This window comes from Microcaecilia unicolor, chromosome 2 (genome assembly GCF_901765095.1).
Source record: "Microcaecilia unicolor chromosome 2, aMicUni1.1, whole genome shotgun sequence".
In the NCBI taxonomy this organism is placed as follows: domain Eukaryota; kingdom Metazoa; phylum Chordata; class Amphibia; order Gymnophiona; family Siphonopidae; genus Microcaecilia; species Microcaecilia unicolor.
In genome coordinates, this window is record NC_044032.1 from 356,852,730 (window position 1) to 356,872,481 (window position 19,752).

Here is a 19,752-nt window from a genome sequence, read left to right on the forward strand (position 1 = left end):
GGGAAGGACAGCGCAGGGGCTCTGGTCTCCTGCAGAGGCAAAGTGGGCTATCAACCTCCTGGAACTCAGAGCCATTCGGTTGGCGCTTTTGGAGTTCATCCCGGTACTGGCGTTGAAGCCAGTACGGGTCCTGTCGGACAATGCCACGGCTGTGGCCTATGTCAACCGCCAGGGAGGTACCAAGAGCGCCCCTCTAGCCAAGGAGGCCATGAATCTATGCCAGTGGGCGGAAGCGAACCTGGAACAGCTGTCAGCGGCCCACATTGCCGGAGTCATGAATGTCAAGGCGGACTTTCTCAGTCGCCATACCTTGGAGCCCGGAGAGTGGCAGCTATCTGCTCAGGCGTTCTTGGACATCACAAAGCGCTGGGGCCAGCCGAGCCTAGATCTGATGGCGTCATCGGCCAAGTGCCGCGCTTTTTCAGCAGAGGACGGGACCCTCGATCCCTGGGAGTAGATGCTCTTCTCCAACAGTGGCCGACACAAGAGCTTCTCTATGTGTTCCCGCCCTGGCCCATGTTGGGCAGGGTGCTAGACCGGGTGGCAAAGCATCCGGGCCGGATAATCCTGGTGGGTCCGGATTGGCCCAGACGTCCCTGGTATGCGGACTTGATCAGGCTATCAGTCGACGATCCTCTGCGGCTGCCAGTGGAGCAGGGCCTGTTACATCAGGGTCCCGTGGTGATGGAGGATCCCTCCCCCTTTGGTCTTACGGCCTGGCTATTGAGCGGCAGCGTCTGAGAAAGAAGGGCTTCTCAGACAAGGTCATCGCCACTATGCTGAGAGCGAGGAAGCGCTCCACTTCTACTGCTTACGCCAGGGTTTGGCGTATCTTTGCAGCGTGGTGTGAAGCAGGCTCACTTTCTCCCTTCACTGCTCCAATTTCTTCAGTGTTGGCGTTCCTGCAAGAAGGTCTGGAGAAAGGCCTGTCGCTCAGTTCCCTTAAAGTCCAGGTAGCGGCTCTGGCTTGCTTCAGGGGCCGCCTGAAGGGTGTTTCCCTGGCTTCGCAGCCAGATGTGGTGCGCTTTCTCAAGGGAGTTAATCACCTGCGCCCTCCTCTGCACTCAGTGGTGCCTGCGTGGAATCTCAACCTGGTGCTAAGAGCATTGCAGAAGCCGCCTTTTGAACCCTTGTCGAGGGCATCTCTGAAAGACCTGACGTTGAAAGCAGTCTTTTTGGTGGCTATCACTTCAGCCAGAAGAGTTTCCGAGCTCCAGGCACTCTCATGTCGAGAGCCTTTTCTGCAGTTCACTGAGGCAGGAGTGACTATTCGCACAGTGCCTTCCTTCCTGCCCAAGATTGTTTCTCGCTTCCATGTGAATCAGCAGCTCTGTCTCCCTTCCTTTCGTAGGGAGGACTACCCAGAGGAATACTCTGCTCTCAAATATCTGGATGTGAGACGTGTCATCATCAGATACTTGGAAGTGACCAATGATTTCCGGAAATCGGAACATCTGTTTGTCCTGTTTGCAGGTCCTCGTAAGGGTCTGCAGGCTGCTAAGCCTAAAGTGGCAAGATGGGTCAAGGAAGCCATTGCAGCGGCTTATGTGGCCGCGGGGAAGGTGCCGCCTATCCAGCTGAAGGCTCACTCCACTAGAGCTCAGGCGGCCTCTATGGCAGAGGCCGGGTCCGTCTCCTTGGAAGAGATTTGCAAGGCGGCAACTTGGGCTTCGGCCCATACCTTCTCCAGGCATTACCGCTTGACTGTGGCTGCTCGGGCGGAGGCCCGGTTTGGAGCTTCAGTGTTGCGGTCAGGGATTTCTATGTCCCGCCCTGAGTGAGTACTGCTTCGGTACATCCCACCAGTCTATGGATTGATCAGCATGATGATATGGAAGGTAAAATTATGTATCATACCTGATAATTTTCTTTCCATTAATCATAGCTGATCAATCCATAGTCCCTCCCAGATATCTGTATTGGTTATATTCTGGTTGCATTTCAGGTTCAAGTTTAGTCTTCAGTTCCTGTTCAGGAGGACTTCGTGTTCAAGTTTTTCAATGGATTCTTCAAGAGTTGAGACGAATTTGTGTTACAGTGAGCTGCTGCATTCCTCTCCCCTCCGTTTTACGGGGCTGGATTGAGACTTAAATTCTGCCGGCGCTCCCTCCCGCTTCGTGCGGCAGTAGGGCAGCTTTGTACCCCTCCCGCTTCGGCGGTGTTAGGGTCAGTCAGCTCCTCCCGCGGTTGCGGTTGCAGGATAAGCCAGATCCCCCCGCATCGGCAGGTGTGGTGTCCCTCCCCCGCTCCGCGGGGATGAGCTGGACGGATTCCCCTCCCCCACTTGTGTGGGGATGAGCTGGGTTAATTCCCCTCCCCCGTTTCGGCGGTGGTGAGCTGGGCAGAGTGTCCCTTTGTGGGTGTAATTCTCTAAGTGCTGAGTCCTGCGGATTTGAGCTTGGATATCGACATACTGAGGAGTTTCCGGCAGCACATAACCACATATAGGGAGGCAAAAGGATTGCTCTCTATCTCCACCTGCTGGTAGATGGACACAACCCACCAGTCTATGGATTGATCAGCTATGATTAATGGAAAGAAAATTATCAGGTATGATACATAATTTTACCATACTTACCTAAGAGGGCTAAAGAGTAGTCCTGGTGACTGGTAACCTGAAAAAATACAAATTAAACACAAAAGATCAATTCTTTTGGAAAGGAAAATGGGAAATAATTGAAATTTGAAAAGTAAAGGGTTAAATATAGAGAAAAGTAAATACTTGTCTGATTGATACCCTTATTCCTGAACAAGTTGTGTTGAAGAAGACAAATCCTGAGAAAGGATTTGCTTGGTTCTGTTAAACGAAAACTTGCGTTATTGAAAATTGAATGAAAATTAATATTGCATTTCAAGTTTGTTGTGCACTTTATGTACAGCACTTTAAACAAATTTTAATGTAGCTACGAGTTTTTAAAACAACATTTTAAAGTTTTAACATATTTATATTTTTAATCACAAACATTTAAAAATATATTTATTGAATTTTCCTGTGCAATAAAGTTTATTTATTGAGACTGTGTATTGCAAGCTGATTTGAAGCTGTGAAAGGTTCAGGTAAAAGTTCATCACACTAAACACTTTCTTTGTGTCATCATTCAGTGTTTGTAGAAAAAAGGAAACCCAACGTGACTTAAAAATAATTTAGTAGAAATTACTTCCTGCCACCACTGGGGGCACTACATTAGCAAAACAGTACTAATGTCCCCATACTTTCTATACAGCACAGTTCCTCAGTTTCCACACACCCACTGGCTAATCCCAGCCACACAGCACAACTTTTATAGTAATTCTCAGCCAGATCACAATACAGACAGGCAGGTCACACTCTGAGCTCCTGCTCTTCCTCTGGCAGGGGAGTTGCCACGGGCGGGCCTGGATGGGCCCAGCCACTTTCCCTCCAGGCCCGCCCAGCCAAGATCCTCGTACCAGTCCCCATCTGCTCACCAGCTCCTTCGAGGGACAGACCGATCCTCTTCTGCCACCCAGCACACAGCCTTAAAAAAAAGAATCAGAGAAGCGCCTTGCGTCTGCTGCTCTCTCTGCCCTGCTCTGCTGCAGCTGTAAAGCGATTTGCTCGTTGGCCCTTCCTTCACTGTGTCCCACCCTCTGATGTAAGTTCCTATTTCTGCGAGGGCGGGATGCAGTGAAGGAAGGGCCAACGAGCAAATCGCTTTACAGCTGCAGCAGCGCAGAGCAGGGCAGCAGACGCCATGCGCTTCACCGATTCTTTTTTTAAGGCTGTGTGCCGGGTGGCAGAAGAGGGTCGGTTTGGCCCTCCATCGACAGAGCTGGTAGGCAGGGGAAGGTATTTGAACATGCCAGGTTGGGATGCTCGCTTCCCCCTCCTCGCGCATGTGGCCTTTCACTTGCCAACTTGGAAGGCACAGTTTTTAAACAAAAAGATGGATAGGTGTGATGAAACAGTTACATGCTGGGGGGGGGGGGGGGGGGGGGGGGAGGAAGAAAATGCTGCTCCAGCAATTCGGAGGCCAGTGCCACATCTGAGGAACTGGGAAGGAGGAAGGGATTTTTCACTGTTGCAGAACTGGGTATAGCCGAAGAGGAAATATTTCTTTTTAGCTTCTGTGTAAAAAGAAGCGTTAAGACAATCAGAATCAGAGTTGGAGGGGGTACCCAAGAAACACTACTCACACCTAGTGCCCACCCATATTAGCTCTGGGCCCACCCAAAATGTCAGGTCTGGCTACGCCACTGTCCTCTTGGTCTCTGTATCGGGACCTTCCTCCTCGTGAGGCTTCCCTTGCCAAGGTCTCTGTATCGGGACCTTGCTCATCCTGGGATTTCTTCTCTTGGGGCCTCTCTCCTCTTGCTCTGTCCTAGGTTTTTAACTTCCTGTTTTCCGAAGCCACTCCCTTTGGGCCAGCCAGCCTCACTTCCCCATAATGCACTGTATCCTGCCATAGTAGTTGCCATTCAGCCAGGGACACGGGCGGTTCATCGCCCCCTGCTGTCAGATGGCTGAACTGACACTCCCTGGAGGGAAAATCACCAGAGACACCTGCATCAAGTCCCTCACTGCCTCACAGACACCTTGTAGAGGGCAAATGCTCTGGCATAAATTTACACCTAATTTGAAGAAAGTGGAGATGTGCGTGTACGCTGGGTCAACCGTGCTTTGCCCAAACTCCACCCATATGAATATCTACAGATAGACCCGTAAAGTAGAGATAACCTTCTGTGTGCCAACCTTTTTTTTTACAATTTTATGAGCCTTTTTCCACATGTTAAACACACATCACCTGTCGAAAAAAAACATTATAAAATTATCCACCACACATACATTTATGGCTAATCATTGAACCTAGATTACAATTTGTTCAATTAGTTTGTCACCAAATTCACATTTATTTTAGTACTAGTTTTGTATTTTATTAAATCCTTTATGATTTATAGTTACTAAGGTCTTTATTTATTAAACCTTCTCCCCATAGTGGGCATTTTTACAAGTGGGTGTCGTATGGTGAACGCCTGTCCTATAATGGCATCAAGGCACCCAGATTCCATTATAGAATACTAGTGTTACCTGGTATCATTGTGCCATAGGTTTGGTATAACTGGTGGTTACATAAATGTGGCAGGTACCTGTGTAACTTCCAGTATTTGGTAAGCTATGCATATAAGTGGAAGCCGCTTGTGCAGTGTGGGCACTGCCTCAAAGATTTAAAGTCGCAGTGTCTGCACTAGGCTCTGTGGGTGACATCACACACATGTGAGAATATTATGTCTGCTTGTCCTTGGAGAAAAGTCAGTCCCCAAAGGTAAAAATCTGGAGAGTCAGAAAAAGTCTATCCCAAAAGTGAAGTCTGAAGAGAGGGAAAAAGTCTGTCCCCCAAAAGATAGAAATCTGGAGAGAGGGAAAAACTGTTCCAAATGCTAGAAGTCTGGAGAAAGGGAACAAGTCTGTCCCCAAAGTTCAGAAATCTTGACAGAAGAAAGTCTGTCCACAAAGAACACAAATCTAGAGAGAGGGAAACTGCGCCAAAGGCTACAAGTCTGGGAAGAGGTTAAAGTCTGTCTTAAATGATAGAAGCTTGGAGAGAGGGAAAATGTCTTTTTCAAAGTCTAGAAGTCTGGAGAGAGGGAAAAAGTCTGTCCCAAAGGATAGAATTCTAGATAGGGGAGAAAATCTAAAGGAAAGGCTAGTCTGTCCAAAAGCTAGAAGTTGAGAGAGGGAATAAGTCAATCTCCAAAGGACAGAAATATGGAGAAAGGAACAACTCTGCCCTAAAGGCTAGAATTCTCAAGAAGAGAAGAAAAAAGTCTGTCCCAAAAGACAGCAATCTGGAGAGAGGGAAAATGTCTGTCCCAAAGGCTAGAAGACTGGAGAAAGGGCAAAACGTCTGTCCCAGAGGAGTGAAGCCAGGTAGGAGGAGAATGTTATGACTTAAAGGCTAGAAGTCTGGAGAGAGAGAAAAGATCTGTCCGAAAGGCTGAAAGCCTGCAGAGGGGGAAAGTCTGTCTCAAAGACTAGAAATCTTGTGAGGGGAAAAACTCTGTCCCGAAGGCTAGAAATCTTGAGAGAGGAAACAAGTCTGTCCCAAGAATAGAAATCTGGAGAGAGGGAAAAAGTCTGTCCCCCAAACTTCAGAAGTCTGGAGAGGGTGAAAAAGTCTGTCCCCAAAGTTCAGAAGTCTGGACAGAAGGAAAAAGTCTGCCCCCCCAAAAGATATAAATCTGTAGAGAGATAAAAAGTCTGTTCCAAAGGCGAGAAATCTAGAGAGAGGAAAATACTGTGTAGAGAAGAAAAGTATGTCCCAAAGGCTAGAATTCTGGAGAGTAGAAAAAATCTGTCACCCAAGGATAGATGTCTGAAGAGAGGTAAAAAGTCTGACTCAAGGGCTAGCAGCTCGGAGAGAGGAAAAATGTCTACCCCAAACGATAGAAATCTAGAGAGGGAAAAAATTCTGTCGCAAATCTGTTCCAAAAGATAGAAATCTATAGGGGAGTAAATGTATGTCCCAAAGTTTAGAAGCCTGGAGAGGGGAAAAATGTTATGCTTCAAAGATTAGAGGTCTGGAGAGAGAGGAAAAAGACTGTCTGAAAGGCTGGAAGCCTGGAGGGGGGGGGGGGAGGGGAGTCTTTTTCAAAGGGTAGAAGTCTGGAGAGAGGGAGTCCTAAAGGATAAAAATCCAGAGAGAGGAAAATGTGTGTCCCAAATGTTAGAAGCCAGGAGAAAGAGAAATGTTATGTCTCAAAAGCTAGAAGTCTGGAGAGAGGGGAAAAATCTGTCCCCAAAGGATATAAATCTGGAGAGGGGGAAAAAAGCACATCCTCAGGTTTAGAAGTCTGGAGAGAAGAAAAAAAAGTCTGTCCCCAAAAGACAGAAATCTAGAGAGAGGGAAAAAGTCTATCCCAAAAGCTAGAACTCTGGAGAGAAGAAAAAAAAAAGTCTGTCCCAAAGGCTAAAAGTCTGGAGAAAGTATACATTTTTTCTCAAAGTCTAGAACTCTGGAGAGGGGGGAAAATCTGTCTTTAAATGTAATAGTTTGGAGAGGGAGAAATAGTCTGTCTCAAATGCTAGAAGCCTGGAGAGTTGGAAAATGTCCGTCTCAAATTTTAGAGGCCTGGAGAGGGTGGGAAAAGTCTGTTGACCTGGCCCCACTCCTGTAACATTGGTATTCCTTTTCCTTCTTTCTGTGTAGAAGTAGAGCCTTTCAAACTATGTTGCTGATGTCTTCAGATATTTTAGGGGGGGTTTATTCTATTTTAGTCCTGTGTTGACACTCTTCAGGTGTGTTTGGACCTTGTAGCAAATTTTGGTTTTGTGTTGGTTGTTTTTGGACCTTTCATCCTGGCTTGCTGTTCTGTTGGCACTTCTCAAGTGTTTTAGTATCTTTCAGCCTATTTTGGCTAGCGTGTCACTCCTTAGCTGTTTTTTGGCCTGTTTTTAGGCTCTCTTGGTGTGTTTCTGGGCATTTGATACTTTCTTGCTGCTGTGTTGGCACTCTCTGGGTGTTTTAGGGTTTGTCCAGCCTGTCTTGCTGATGTAAGCACTATTCAAGTGTTTGTGGCTTGTCTTGTCAGTTTTGCTACTGAAGGCTTTTGGGTTCTTCCAGCATATCTTGGTGTAGTCTTGGTACTCTTCAGGTATTTTTGGTCCTTCCATCCAGTTTTGTGTTCTGCTGGCTCTTTTATGGGTGTTCTTCGGCCTTTCAACTTCTTTTGCTACTGTGTTGGCACTCTCTGGGTGTTTTAGAGTTTGTCCAGCCTGTCTTGCTGATGTAGGCACTATTCAAATGTTTGTGGCTTGTCTCGTCAGTTTTGCTACTGCTTTGGCAGTTCTGAAGGCTTTTTTTTTTTTTTGCTACTCTAGCATTTCTTGGTGCAGTCTTGGCACTCTTCAGATATTTTTGGTCCTTCCAGTCAATCTTATGTTCTGTTGGCTCTCTTTTGGGTGTTCTTGGGCCTTTCAGCTTCTCTTGCTGCTGTGTTGTCTCTAGGTTTTTGGGAGAACCTTACAATCTATCTTGCTATTGGTACTCTCCATGTAATGTGCGGCTTTCTAGCTTATTTTGTTCCTGTGTTCAAAGTTCTTTTCAAATTTCAATTACTGTGCTTTTTGACTTTGCCCCATTTCTTAAACATTAGTTTTCTCTATCCTGTGATGTACCTCAGGAAGAGATATCTGACTTTTCTCAGTGGCTGAAGTCTATTCCTCATTCTCTTTTGATAGAAGGACCTTTTGGTCTGCTTTTCTGCTCTGTTGACTCTTTGGGTGTTTAAGGACCTTCAAGCCTATCTTTCTTCTATGTTGGTCCTCTGGTTTATTTATTGGAATTTCATGGAGTTTAATGGGCTCTTACAATTGCTCTGGCTGTCTCCTTCATCTATTTCCACTACTTTTGGTGCCTTCAGCCGAGTGCATCTTCTGCTCTATATCTATATCTTTCCACAGCATCTCAATCTTAGCAGACTGCAAATTCTTCCTGTGGCCTATGAACATCTTCCTTTTGACTTCAGTCTTCTGGGATTTCTTGAGTAGTGGTGCCGCCCCTTCTACCCTCTTCTGCACCAGACCATTAATATCAGGATTTAAAAACAAGGAAAAAAAAAAGGAAGTGGTCCACCCCTACCACCCACTTCCACTGCTTTTGTCCTGATTCCCTGCACCATTCTTCGGCTAGTTGGCTCAAAATTCAAGAGTGGAAACTAGTTTAAGACTTGTCTGAATTCACATGAAGGCTAGATTTAGACATGCAGATAAGCAATATAGGCAACTGCTTCCAATGCCAAATTTTAGATCCGGGGCACTGCTTCTACTACCACAGACATGCCACCATGTAAACTGACTTAAAGGTTTGACATAATTCATTGATCTTGCAACTGAAATATTGGAGCTAGGGTGTCTGCAGAGAAAGAAACTGGTTTGAATAAAAGGTTTGATGGGACTGCAGGCAATTTGAGCACTACAGAAATCCACAGAAATGAGAAGCTAAGGAGCCCTTTTACTGAGCAGCGGTAAGCCCATGTGGGCTTGCCATGCAGCAATCCAGAACTACCGCTGGCCCAATGTGGGCACTGGTGGTAGTTCCACCCCCAGCATTTCTGTCAGTAGCGGAAATGTTTGAAAAATATTTCTGGAGCGGGTTACTGCCGGGTTAGTGCGGAAGCTCTTACCACCACCTCAATGGGTTGGCGGTAAGTGCTCCAACCTGAAATGGCCACACAGCCAATTCATTTTTGACCATTTTTACCCACTGTGGTAAAAAGGATCCTGGTGCATTGCAAAAACGGCCGCTGCTGCTAGCGCAGGGACCCTTTAACCTCAACTTAGTAAAAGGACCTTTAAGTGATGAGGACGGAAAGACTGGTTGTGTCTGCAAAGAAGGATGGTTGTGGGTGCAAGGACCAGAAGAGGATGTCACATATCCGGGGTGGAGGTTGTGAAGCCAGGCTGAAGAGGAGGTGGGTAGCAGGAATGAGAAAAATGAAAACCTTGTGAATTGAGTCTGTTAGCTTAGTCTATATTTTGCACAGAGTACTTACTTTGGGGTCATGTGCAGGTTGAAATCATATCTGCAAAATCTGTAAATCAAACTGGATGATGAATGGATGGAGAATGTATTTATAGAACACAATACAATAAAGATTCTTATATTCTGCAGCAACCAAATTAGTTTAGGGGCCTTTTACTCAGCAGTGGTAAGCCCACTGCAGACTTGCTATGCGGAAATCCGGAACTAGCGCCGGCCCAAAGCATGCACCAACGGTAGTTACCCCCCCCCCCCCCCCGTAGCATTTCCAGAACTCATGAAAATATTTGGTTAGCCTCCGTGGATGGCGGTAAGTGCTTGCCCCCGAAATGGCCACGCAGCACGTGTGAACTTACCACACTGCCATTTCATTTCTGGGCATTTTTACCCACTGCTGTAAAACATCCACCGTGGCTAGTGCAGGACCCCTTTTACCGCAGATCAGTAAAAGGGCCCCTAATGCAGATTACAATAAGAAGCTAGCCATATCTAGGTATTACAGAAACATATTTACTACTTAATTTATTTGGATGTTAATCAACATTTAAGAAATTTCTTGAATAGAAAGGCTTTCATCTAAAAGTTAAATAGCAGATTTCTGATCTTACTTTGTAGGGTAGAGAGTTCAACGCATTACAGCTTGATAGGAAAACGTTCAATTTTTCTAAATTGAAGCAGACCACAATTTGCAATTTTTTTAAATGTAATTTTCTTATGGCATTCTAATAATCATAAGTACATAAGTAATGCCACACTGGGAAAAGACCAAGGGTCCATCGAGCCCAGCATCCTGTCCACGACAGCGGCCAATCCAGGCCAAGGGCACCTGGCAAGCTTCCCAAACGTACAAACATTCTATACATGTTATTCCCGGAATTATGGATTTTTCCTAAGTCCATTTAGTAGCAGTTTATGGACTTGTCCTTTAGGAAACCGTCTAACCCCTTTTTAAACTCTGCCAAGCTAACCGCCTTCACCACGTTCTCCGGCAACGAATTCCAGAGTTTAATTACACGTTGGGTGAAGAAATATTTTCTCCGATTTGTTTTAAATTTACTACACTGTAGTTTCATCGCATACCCCCTAGTCCTAGTATTTTTGGAAAGCGTGAACAGACGCTTCACATCCACCTGTTCCACTCCACTCATTATTTTATATACCTCTATCATGTCTCCCCTCAGCCATCTCTTCTCCAAGCTGAAAAGCCCTAGCCTCCTTAGTCTTTCTTCATAGGGAAGTCGTCCCATCCCCGCTATCATTTTAGTCGCCCTTCGCTGCACCTTTTCCAATTCCACTATATCTTTCTTGAGGTGCGGCGACCAGAATTGAACACAATACTCAAGGTGCGGTTACACCATGGAGTGATATAACGGCATTATAACATCCTCACACCTGTTTTCCATACCTTTCCTAATAATACCCAACATTCTATTCGCTTTCCGAGCCGCAACAGCACACTGAGCAGAAGGTTTCAGCATATTATCGACGACGACACCCAGATCCCTCATTTAAAAGTAAATAAGCACAAAGATTTAAGTGACAGTTATGTGAGTTATACCCCAAACCAGACACAAATCTGAAGTCCTTAGCAAGTCTCCACCTAATATTCAATGACACTTTCTCAAGTAGAAGTTTCTGTTACTGAATAAATAGAGCAGATCACAGCCATACTCAGATTTTCAGTGGCATTATTCAGAAATTACCACTGAACATTTCTACAGACCACCCCAGTGTTCTCCAGCCAGTACCAGGCTATTCACAGGTGGAGCCTGGAAAGAGCTAAAAGTTATTGCAAAGGGTACACTCAGGGTCACTTTAACCAGCTATGAGGCCCTGGGCAAACTTGTGGATGGGCTCCCTTCTCTACCCCCCCCCCCCCCCCCACCAAGTCCAGCGGTGTAGTTTCCTTTCCAATACTACCTAGTAAAAAAAAGTGCCATAGCCCTCATAAGCAGAAGGTCTACATCTGAAGGAGGAGGACTAGTAGATCCATCAGCAGCTTTTTGTCTTTAGGCTGCTTTTTTTGCCATGAAGCAGCAAGACTGGCGGGGGTGGGGGGCAGTATGGAAGCTGCTGGCTCTGCCCCCACATTAGCCACAACCCCTATTACCAGCAGCAGTGCATATAAAAAGGCTACATACTCCAAACAATGAAAACTTTGAAAACATTAGATATTCTAAGCAAAAATTCACAGAGTTTTTCAGTTTCTGCTGAGAGCAAATCTGCAGCCAAGATTGGCCGCACAGTTTTGGCCAAAAACGAAACCAGGCAGCAGAAGTCCCCCAATCAAAGTTGGACACATGCACAACCAGGCACACACTCTGGAACAAAGTGAGCGGCACCAGGAGGCAAAAACCCTCCAAGCAAGACTGGGCAGGATTCAGGATATACTTGGCTTGGCTAGAGTCAGATACTGGAACAAGCTTGGCTTGACTGGACTGGAACCAAATGCTAGAACGGACTTGGCTTGGCTGGACTGGAATCAGATACTGGAACAGACTTCTATTAGATTGTAAGCTCTATGAGCAGGGACTATCTTTCTTCTATGTTTGTGCAGCGCTGCGTACGCCTTGTAGCGCTATAGAAATGCTAAATAGTAGTAGTAGTAGTAGTTGGCTTGGCTTCACTGGAACAAGCTTGGCTTGACTGGAGTGGAACTAAATACTGGAATGGACTTGGCTTCACTGGAACCGGATACTGGAACAAGCTTGGCTTGATTGGAGTGGAACCAAATACTGGAACGGGCTTGGCTTCACTGGATCCGGATACTGGAACAAGCTTGGCTTGACTGGAGTGCAACCAAATACTGGAACGGACTTGGCCTGGCTTCACTGGAAACGGATACTGGAACAAGCTTGACTTGCCTGGAGTGGATCCAGGATACTCAGACAAGGCAGACACAAGCAGGGTAGGGTAAAGACAGACAAGCAGGGACAGAACCAAAGCTGAAGGCTTGCAAGGCAGAGACAAGCAGGACACAAAGCTAACCCACACAGACTAACAACAGAACAAAAGCTAAAGCTAAGGTAGAAGGGACTAGAAAAAGCAAGGCAGACTAGGCTGGACACAAAGCAAACAAACAGACAAGCAACAGAACTAAGGCTAAAGACAGAGGTGCCCACAGGCACCACAATTAAGAAGACAAGACACAGAAGTGCCCACAGACACACAGACAAAAACTAGGCAACAAGGATCTAGGCAGAAGTGCTAACAAGCACACAGACTAACCTGGGGACCTTTGGCGTTGTAAAGGCCCTGAATGAAAGTTAACCACTTCCTTATAAACAGGACAGACAGGAAATACACAGAACCCAAAGTGAGGCTTGAAACACAGAGGAAGTGGAAACCCTACAGGACAGAGACAGGAAATGCACACTGAACACTGAAGTGAGGCTTGGAACACACAGGAAGTAGAAACCCTATACTCTGAACACCAAAGTGAGGTTTGGAACATGCAGGACAAATACAACAATACAGATAGAAGTGAGCTGAGCAGCAGAAAAGGTGAGTCAAAAGAGGGGTCACGGCCACATTCGTGACACCCACCCCTACAGAAAGCTTGTTTCCATCCATCATCTCTGTTTCTTCCTCTCCACGCCCCACCTCCTAGTCCCATTCATCTTCTTCTCTGCTCCCCTTCTCCCCCAGTCCCATCCATCTTTTTCTCTGTTTCCATCACAGCTCCTTGTGACCCTGGGCAACAAACTTAATCCTCCATTGCCCAGGTATAAATACATAGATAGTGAGCCTAGTAGGAACATAGAAAATTTGTGCATAGAATATGTAAACTGCTTTGGTTGTCCTTCTCCCCCCAAATCCCATATATCTTCTTTACCCTTCCCTTTCCCCCTGAGTCCCATCCATTTGCGCTGTTCCCCGCCCCCACCAAGTCCCATCAATTTGCGCTGTTCCCCCTCCCCCCACCAAGTCCCATCCATCTTCTTCTCTGTTCCCCTCCTCCCCCAAGTCCCATCCATCTTTTTTTTCTGTTCCCCTCCCCCAAGTCCCATCCATCTTTTTTTTCTGGTCCCCTCCCCCAAGACCAATTCATCTTTTTTCTCTGTATACCTCCCCACCTGGATTTTATCCATCTTTTTCTCTGTACACCCCCCCCCCAAGTTCCATCCATCTTTTTCTCTATACTCCTCCCTGGGTTCCATCCATCTTCTCTGTTCCCTACCCCCATCCCCATCCAGCATACAGTACTGACCAGCTGCACTGAGTAGAGGTTTAGGGCTCACATCCACCCATTTCCTCCTCCTCCTCTCACTGGCTTGAACAAATTTCGAGGGTCACATGCGGTCACACCAAGTTCCTCCATGCACCTGCTACTGGCTTACACTCCCAGCACCTGCTCTGCGGCTGCGTGCATCTAAGATTGATCATCATGCTGAGCAGCTGATGACATCAGAAAAGGGGCCGGAGCCACCAGCGATGTGGGCTGCACTGTATGGCTGTAAGAACTGCATCCTCTGGCACTAGTGTGTCCTGGAGTTACAATAGCAAAGAAAGAGTCAATAAGGTTGTAGGAGCTGCGTCAAGGTAACCTCCTCACTCAACCAGTCCACCTGCACCAGAGAATGCCTAGGCAACATGACACATTCAAAGAAATCTGACTGTCCCCTAGACGGCTAAGCTCCCTGCACACACATATATTTATAAATAGTGCTACAGTAACACATCGCCATTTTGATGCCCATATCTCAATTGTTTCTCCACGAGCTGCACTCAGAGCTTTATATGCTGAAACTAAGCTCAATTTTTCATGTTGATGTTCAAAAATGTCAATTTGCCCCCAAGCTCCCTCTTAAGATAATTAGATTAAACAAAAGTGGAAAAGAATACAGGGCACCTTTCTGACTAGAAACCCTTAATCTGTTGGCGCTTTTGATGTATAATAATAATCCTATATAATAATCTGCACCATGAACATTCCATGAAGCTGCCTGGGCCCGTGCCTCCATTCTGATTGGCTATGCCTGGGACTGAAGCCTCAGATGATGTCATCCAGAGAGCCCAAGCAGCAGCAGTGTGGGCCCGGCCCCAGGCAGCTTCATCGAATGTTCATCTTGCACTCCCAATGTTCCAATGTCTCTGGCTGCGTTGGAGAAGCAGTTTCAGCCCTTCGCCACGCCCCCCCCGAGGTCACCGCCCCTCACCACTCCCCCCTCCACCCCCCCCCCAGGTCGCCGCAGCCACTGCTCCACCCTCCACCCCCACCTGAGGTCGCCGCTGCTCCCTCCCTCCGTTTGATGAAAGCTGCAATTTCCGGCCACTGCTGCTTCTCCTGTTGAGCAGCAGCGGCTGGTACAAAAACAAAAAAAGCAACTTAAACCTGAAAAAATGCTTTTAAAAAGGAAGGGGGGGGCACCGCAGGCAGACATCAGGCATTGGCTGTCAGCTCTGCAGTCGCTCCTCCTCTCACCTCTCACGTCGCTGCGCTCCTCTGGGGTTCTACTCCAGGGTCAGTGACGTGAGAGGTGAGAGGAGGAGCGGATGCAGAGCTGGCAGCCGATTGCTGCCTGCGGTGCCCCGCTTCCTTTTTTAAAGCATTTTTGCAGGTTTAATTTGTTTTTTTTGTTTTTGTACCGGCCGCTGCTGCTTGACAGAAGCAGCAGTGGCTGGAAATGGCAGCTCAGCTGACGTTGGATGGAGTGGGGGGAGCGGCGTCGACCTCGGGGGGGGTGCAGGGGAGGAGCGGTGGCTCCCTGGGGGGGGTGGAGGGGTGAGCAGCTGTGACCTCAGGGGGGCGTGGTGGCAGGGGCGGGGCCTGAGACCACAGAGGGGGAGGGGGTCCTGAGACCTGAGAGGGGAGGAGGGGGTCCTGAGACCAGAGACGGAGGGGGAGGGGGTCCTGAGACCAGAGGGGAGGGGTCCAGAGACCTGAGAGGAGGGGAGGGGGACCAGAGAGGGAGGGGCAGGGGGTCCTGAGACCACAGAGAGGGAGGGGGGTGGTATCTTTGTCACACACACACGCTCTCTCTCTCTCTCTCTCTCACAGTCAGTGTCTCTCTCACTCTCATACACTGTCTACCACACACTCTTTGTCTCACACTGTATCACATTCACTCTCTGTGTCACACAATCACTCTCAAACACTTTCTCGATCTCATACACTCTCGCTCTCACAGAGTCTGTATCGCACACATACTCTCTCACACTCTATCTGTCTCACACACACACTCTCTCTCACACACACTGTATCTGTGTGAAACACACTCTCTCACACTCACTGTGGCTCACATATGCACTTGCACACACTCTCATTCTCACACACACACTCTCACAGACACACTCGCACCCACACTCACTCTCTCTGTCACACACACTCACACATTCACTCTCTCTCTCTCACACAGTCACCGTGGCTCACATATGCCCTCGCACACACTCTCATTCTCACACACACACTATCACAGACACACTCGCACCCACACTCACTCTCTCTGTCACACACACACACTCACACACACATTCACTCTCTCACACAGTTACTCTCACACACACTCTCTGAAACATACACACTCCGAGGAAAACCTTGCTAGCGCCCATTTCATTTGTGTCAGAAACGGGCCTTTTTTACTAGTAATAATAATAAAACTTTATTTATAACCCTCATATGTAAAACATTCTATGCAGGGAACAAAAAAACATACAAAGTTAAAATACAAAGATAGAAGTCACACTACAACAGTTCAACAGCATCTTTTTAAACATGAAAAACAAAATCAACGATGGACTTGGCCATATACCTGAGCAAACAAGTAAGTTTTTAAATCTTCCTTAACCGGGTCAATAGAGTGCAGAGAGCAAAGCTCTATGCGACGAGCGTTCCATAATTTAGGACCACAAACTTAAAAAATAGAGGACCTATATTCTTTCAAATGTATCTTCCTAAATGATTAAACCTCAAAGAGCTGTAGTTAAAAGTTATATTTAAAAGGACTGGGGTGTTTCCCCATTTTTGTGAAGACTGGGCAGGGGTGGGGCAGTGGATTAGGGGGGTTTTGATGGTAAAACTGTTAAAAGTTTTAGAGGGTTATATTGTTTTCCTGTGAGATGTGATTTTTCAGCCTGTGGAATACTTGACCACAATATACATCAATGTGCATTTCTTACAATGTTTGATACATGTGCAAATTCATTTGTGGTTTTATTGCATTTTTTCTGCATACTGACAAATTTAGACCTCTGCAAATTAAAGAAAAGAAAGAGCTGTGCCCTTCTGAATAGCAACTATAGTCTTAAGTCATTGGAGAACTTACTTGCCAAACATCTAAGAGGCCAAAGGCCCTTTACAGCCCAACCAGTTCAGGCACCCCATTTGCAACATCCCTCCAATTTCCTGACCTTTCCAATCATGAGTTCAAACCTGTATTCTAATTCAAACCCACCCACTGAAAACCTGCCCTATCCTGTCCCTAACAATGACAGGGTAGATTTTCAAAGACAAGTATCTAGATAACTGCCGGTGACAGGTAATTTCAGTCTATTTGCATAGGGGCCTCAAATATCCCTCAGCTTTCGCTGTTTCTAATAAATACTTTCCTTAAAGCAGTTTTGTTTTCCAGTTCTCCAGAGTCCACCACACTGGAAACTGGAACAGGATACTGGAAAATTACATCATCTACCGTTGATTAAACAACAAGCTTAGTTGAAATGTTCTGATTTACTTAAAATTAGTAATACATGTATAAGAACCTACATAAACAACTTTCCTAATAATGAAAAAATTAATTATAATTACCTATTTTTTGATTTTGCATTATGATCTGCACCGTTCTTCGGCAAGTTGCCTGAAAAACAAGAGTGGAAACTAGTTTAGGAGATCTCTTCATTACCATCAGTCCCAGATTTAGACAGAGGGATAGCCAATGTTAGGCAACTGCCTCTGTTGCCAAGTTTTCAGAGATACCAGAGTACCACTTCTAACAGTATAGGCAGGCCACCATGAAGGCTTGAATTAAAGGTTACAATACAAGTTTTATTAGGATCTGGTGGCTGGGTAAAAGCCCAGCAGGGCAGCTTGCTGCAGAAGGAGCAGGAAGCACAGCCTCAGATGGTTCTGCCAGAGAGGATGGGTATTTGGAGGACTAGTGATTACTGTAAATATGTAAATACCTTGGGATTTATCAAGAGGCTATTAATTTAGTTGTTGGACATTTTAGAGAAAGTTTTAGCACAATAGAACATTCTTTCAGCAAAGTGAACTGCTGAATATAATATGAACTGTTTGATATGGGGAAAAGTATGTTGTTTGGATATCTGCCAGTTGCAGTGTTGCAATAAAGTTGAGATTGCATTTAACATAAAACTTGGAGTGGAAAGTTTCATTGGAGTGCGAATGAAGTCAATATACTGAATGAAGTCAAAGACTATTAAAAAGAATAACAAAAAAGTGTGGCTTAAAATTCTATGGCCTACCAGGATCAAGCTTCCGATATCACAAACAGCATGAATACTATGGAATCCTAGGCATCAGCCTTAAAGTTAAAACTAATCAAGGAAAAAACACATTGCCTCATATTCTCATCTCTGCACAATACTGAACATTTCACAACCATCAATACCCAGCTCAGTGAAATAAAACTTGTTTGTGGCCTTGGTTTTGGGTACTCGACCTGAAGAGCTAGTTGGTGCCCAGAACTGGTGGTGAGACCAGGGTACACACTAAATGAAAGTCATGTTGAATGACTTAAATTTAGAATAGCTGGGTTATGAAAATGAGTACCAATCAGGAAGAGTACCTGATTGGTATTAAATGATAAATTGCTAATTATATATATTAGGGGTCAACATTGGAGAAAAAAGCTCTGGGGAGGGTGGGAGTGAATTAAAGTCATTAGGAGGGCAGAAATATAGTAGATTATAGGAGCAAGGAGCACTGCTAGTGAGAGGAAAGGAAGCTTTTTTTCCTCTCCTGGAGGACAGATGGAGGCAAAGTCAGCAAACTTTCTCTGAGGACATGCAGGCTGCTTGTTCTCAGAAATGGGTGACGTCCACGGCAGCCCCTCCGATCGGAGATCTTCCTAGCAACAGAGTTTGCTAGTTCTCACGCGCGCCCGCGATGCGCGCATTCGCGGCCGTCTTCCCGCCCGAAATCGGTCGTGTTTGCTAGTCTCCTTTTTTCCGCGGCTCAGGACGGCTGTTTTTTTCGGTCGCTCCGTGCCCCTTGGAGATCCTTCGCGATTCGCGGTCTTTTTCTAACTATTTTACCTTTATTTCTAGTGTTGGCCCGTAAGTTTTCTTTCGTGGTCGAGTGCGGTTTTTTTCACCGCCCGTTCGTTTTTTGGTGCCCCTTTTTTCACCATCGCGGATTTTGCCGGCGAGATTTTTCCGCCCATGTCATCGAAGCCTTCCAGCGGCTTCAAACCGTGCACCCAGTGCGGCCGGATAATCTCTCTCACTGATAGGCACGCTTCTTGCCTTCAGTGTCTGGGGGCTGGGCACCGTCCTCAGGCCTGTAATCTCTGTCTTATTTTGAAGAGGAGAACTCAGGCGGCGAGATTAGCCCAGTGGAACAGTTTGTTCGGGGCTTCATCCAGCGCGTCGACATCCTCAGTTCCGCGGTCCTCGGCATCGGAGCCTTTGGTACCGCGCTCATCATCAACTTCGGTACTGCGTTCATCGGTACCGGCATCGACATCGAGGCCTTCGGTATCGAGGTCATCGTCGGGTGCAGCTGCGAGACCGGGATCGTTCCTCCTGAGGATGTCGTCGGAGGGTGCTTCGATGTCTGGAGTGCAGGTGAGGGCTGTCCATTCCCCTGCTGGTGGCGGTGAGCCCATGAGCAGGTCTTCGCCTGTCTCGAGGGCTCCCGCGGTACAGCCCCCCCGGGATCGACCCTCTTCGGACCCGGACCCGAGGAAGCATTTGGATTCTATGTCTTCCTCTTCGGTACCAGGGGGTACCGATGCCGTGCGTCGTGCGAAGGCAAAGAAGTACCGGCATCGGTCACCCTCCAAGCGTAGTACCAAGAGCTCTGGGTCGCCGGTACCACCGGCACCCAAGCGTTGACATCGGGAGAACCGCTCACCCTCCATTCAGGAGGTGTTGATGCGTTCCCCTGTGGACAGCCCGGTACCACCTCCATCCCGGAACAGATTCGCAGCTCGTCGCCGGTACCGGCCCCACCGCCTTTCTCCACAGCCTCTCTGAACGAGAGCCTCAGGGCCATCCTTCCGGGGATCCTGGAGGAGCTGTTTTGCCCTTCTCCTCCAGTACCGGGGGTGCTTGCGCTGCCGGTGCCGTCGAG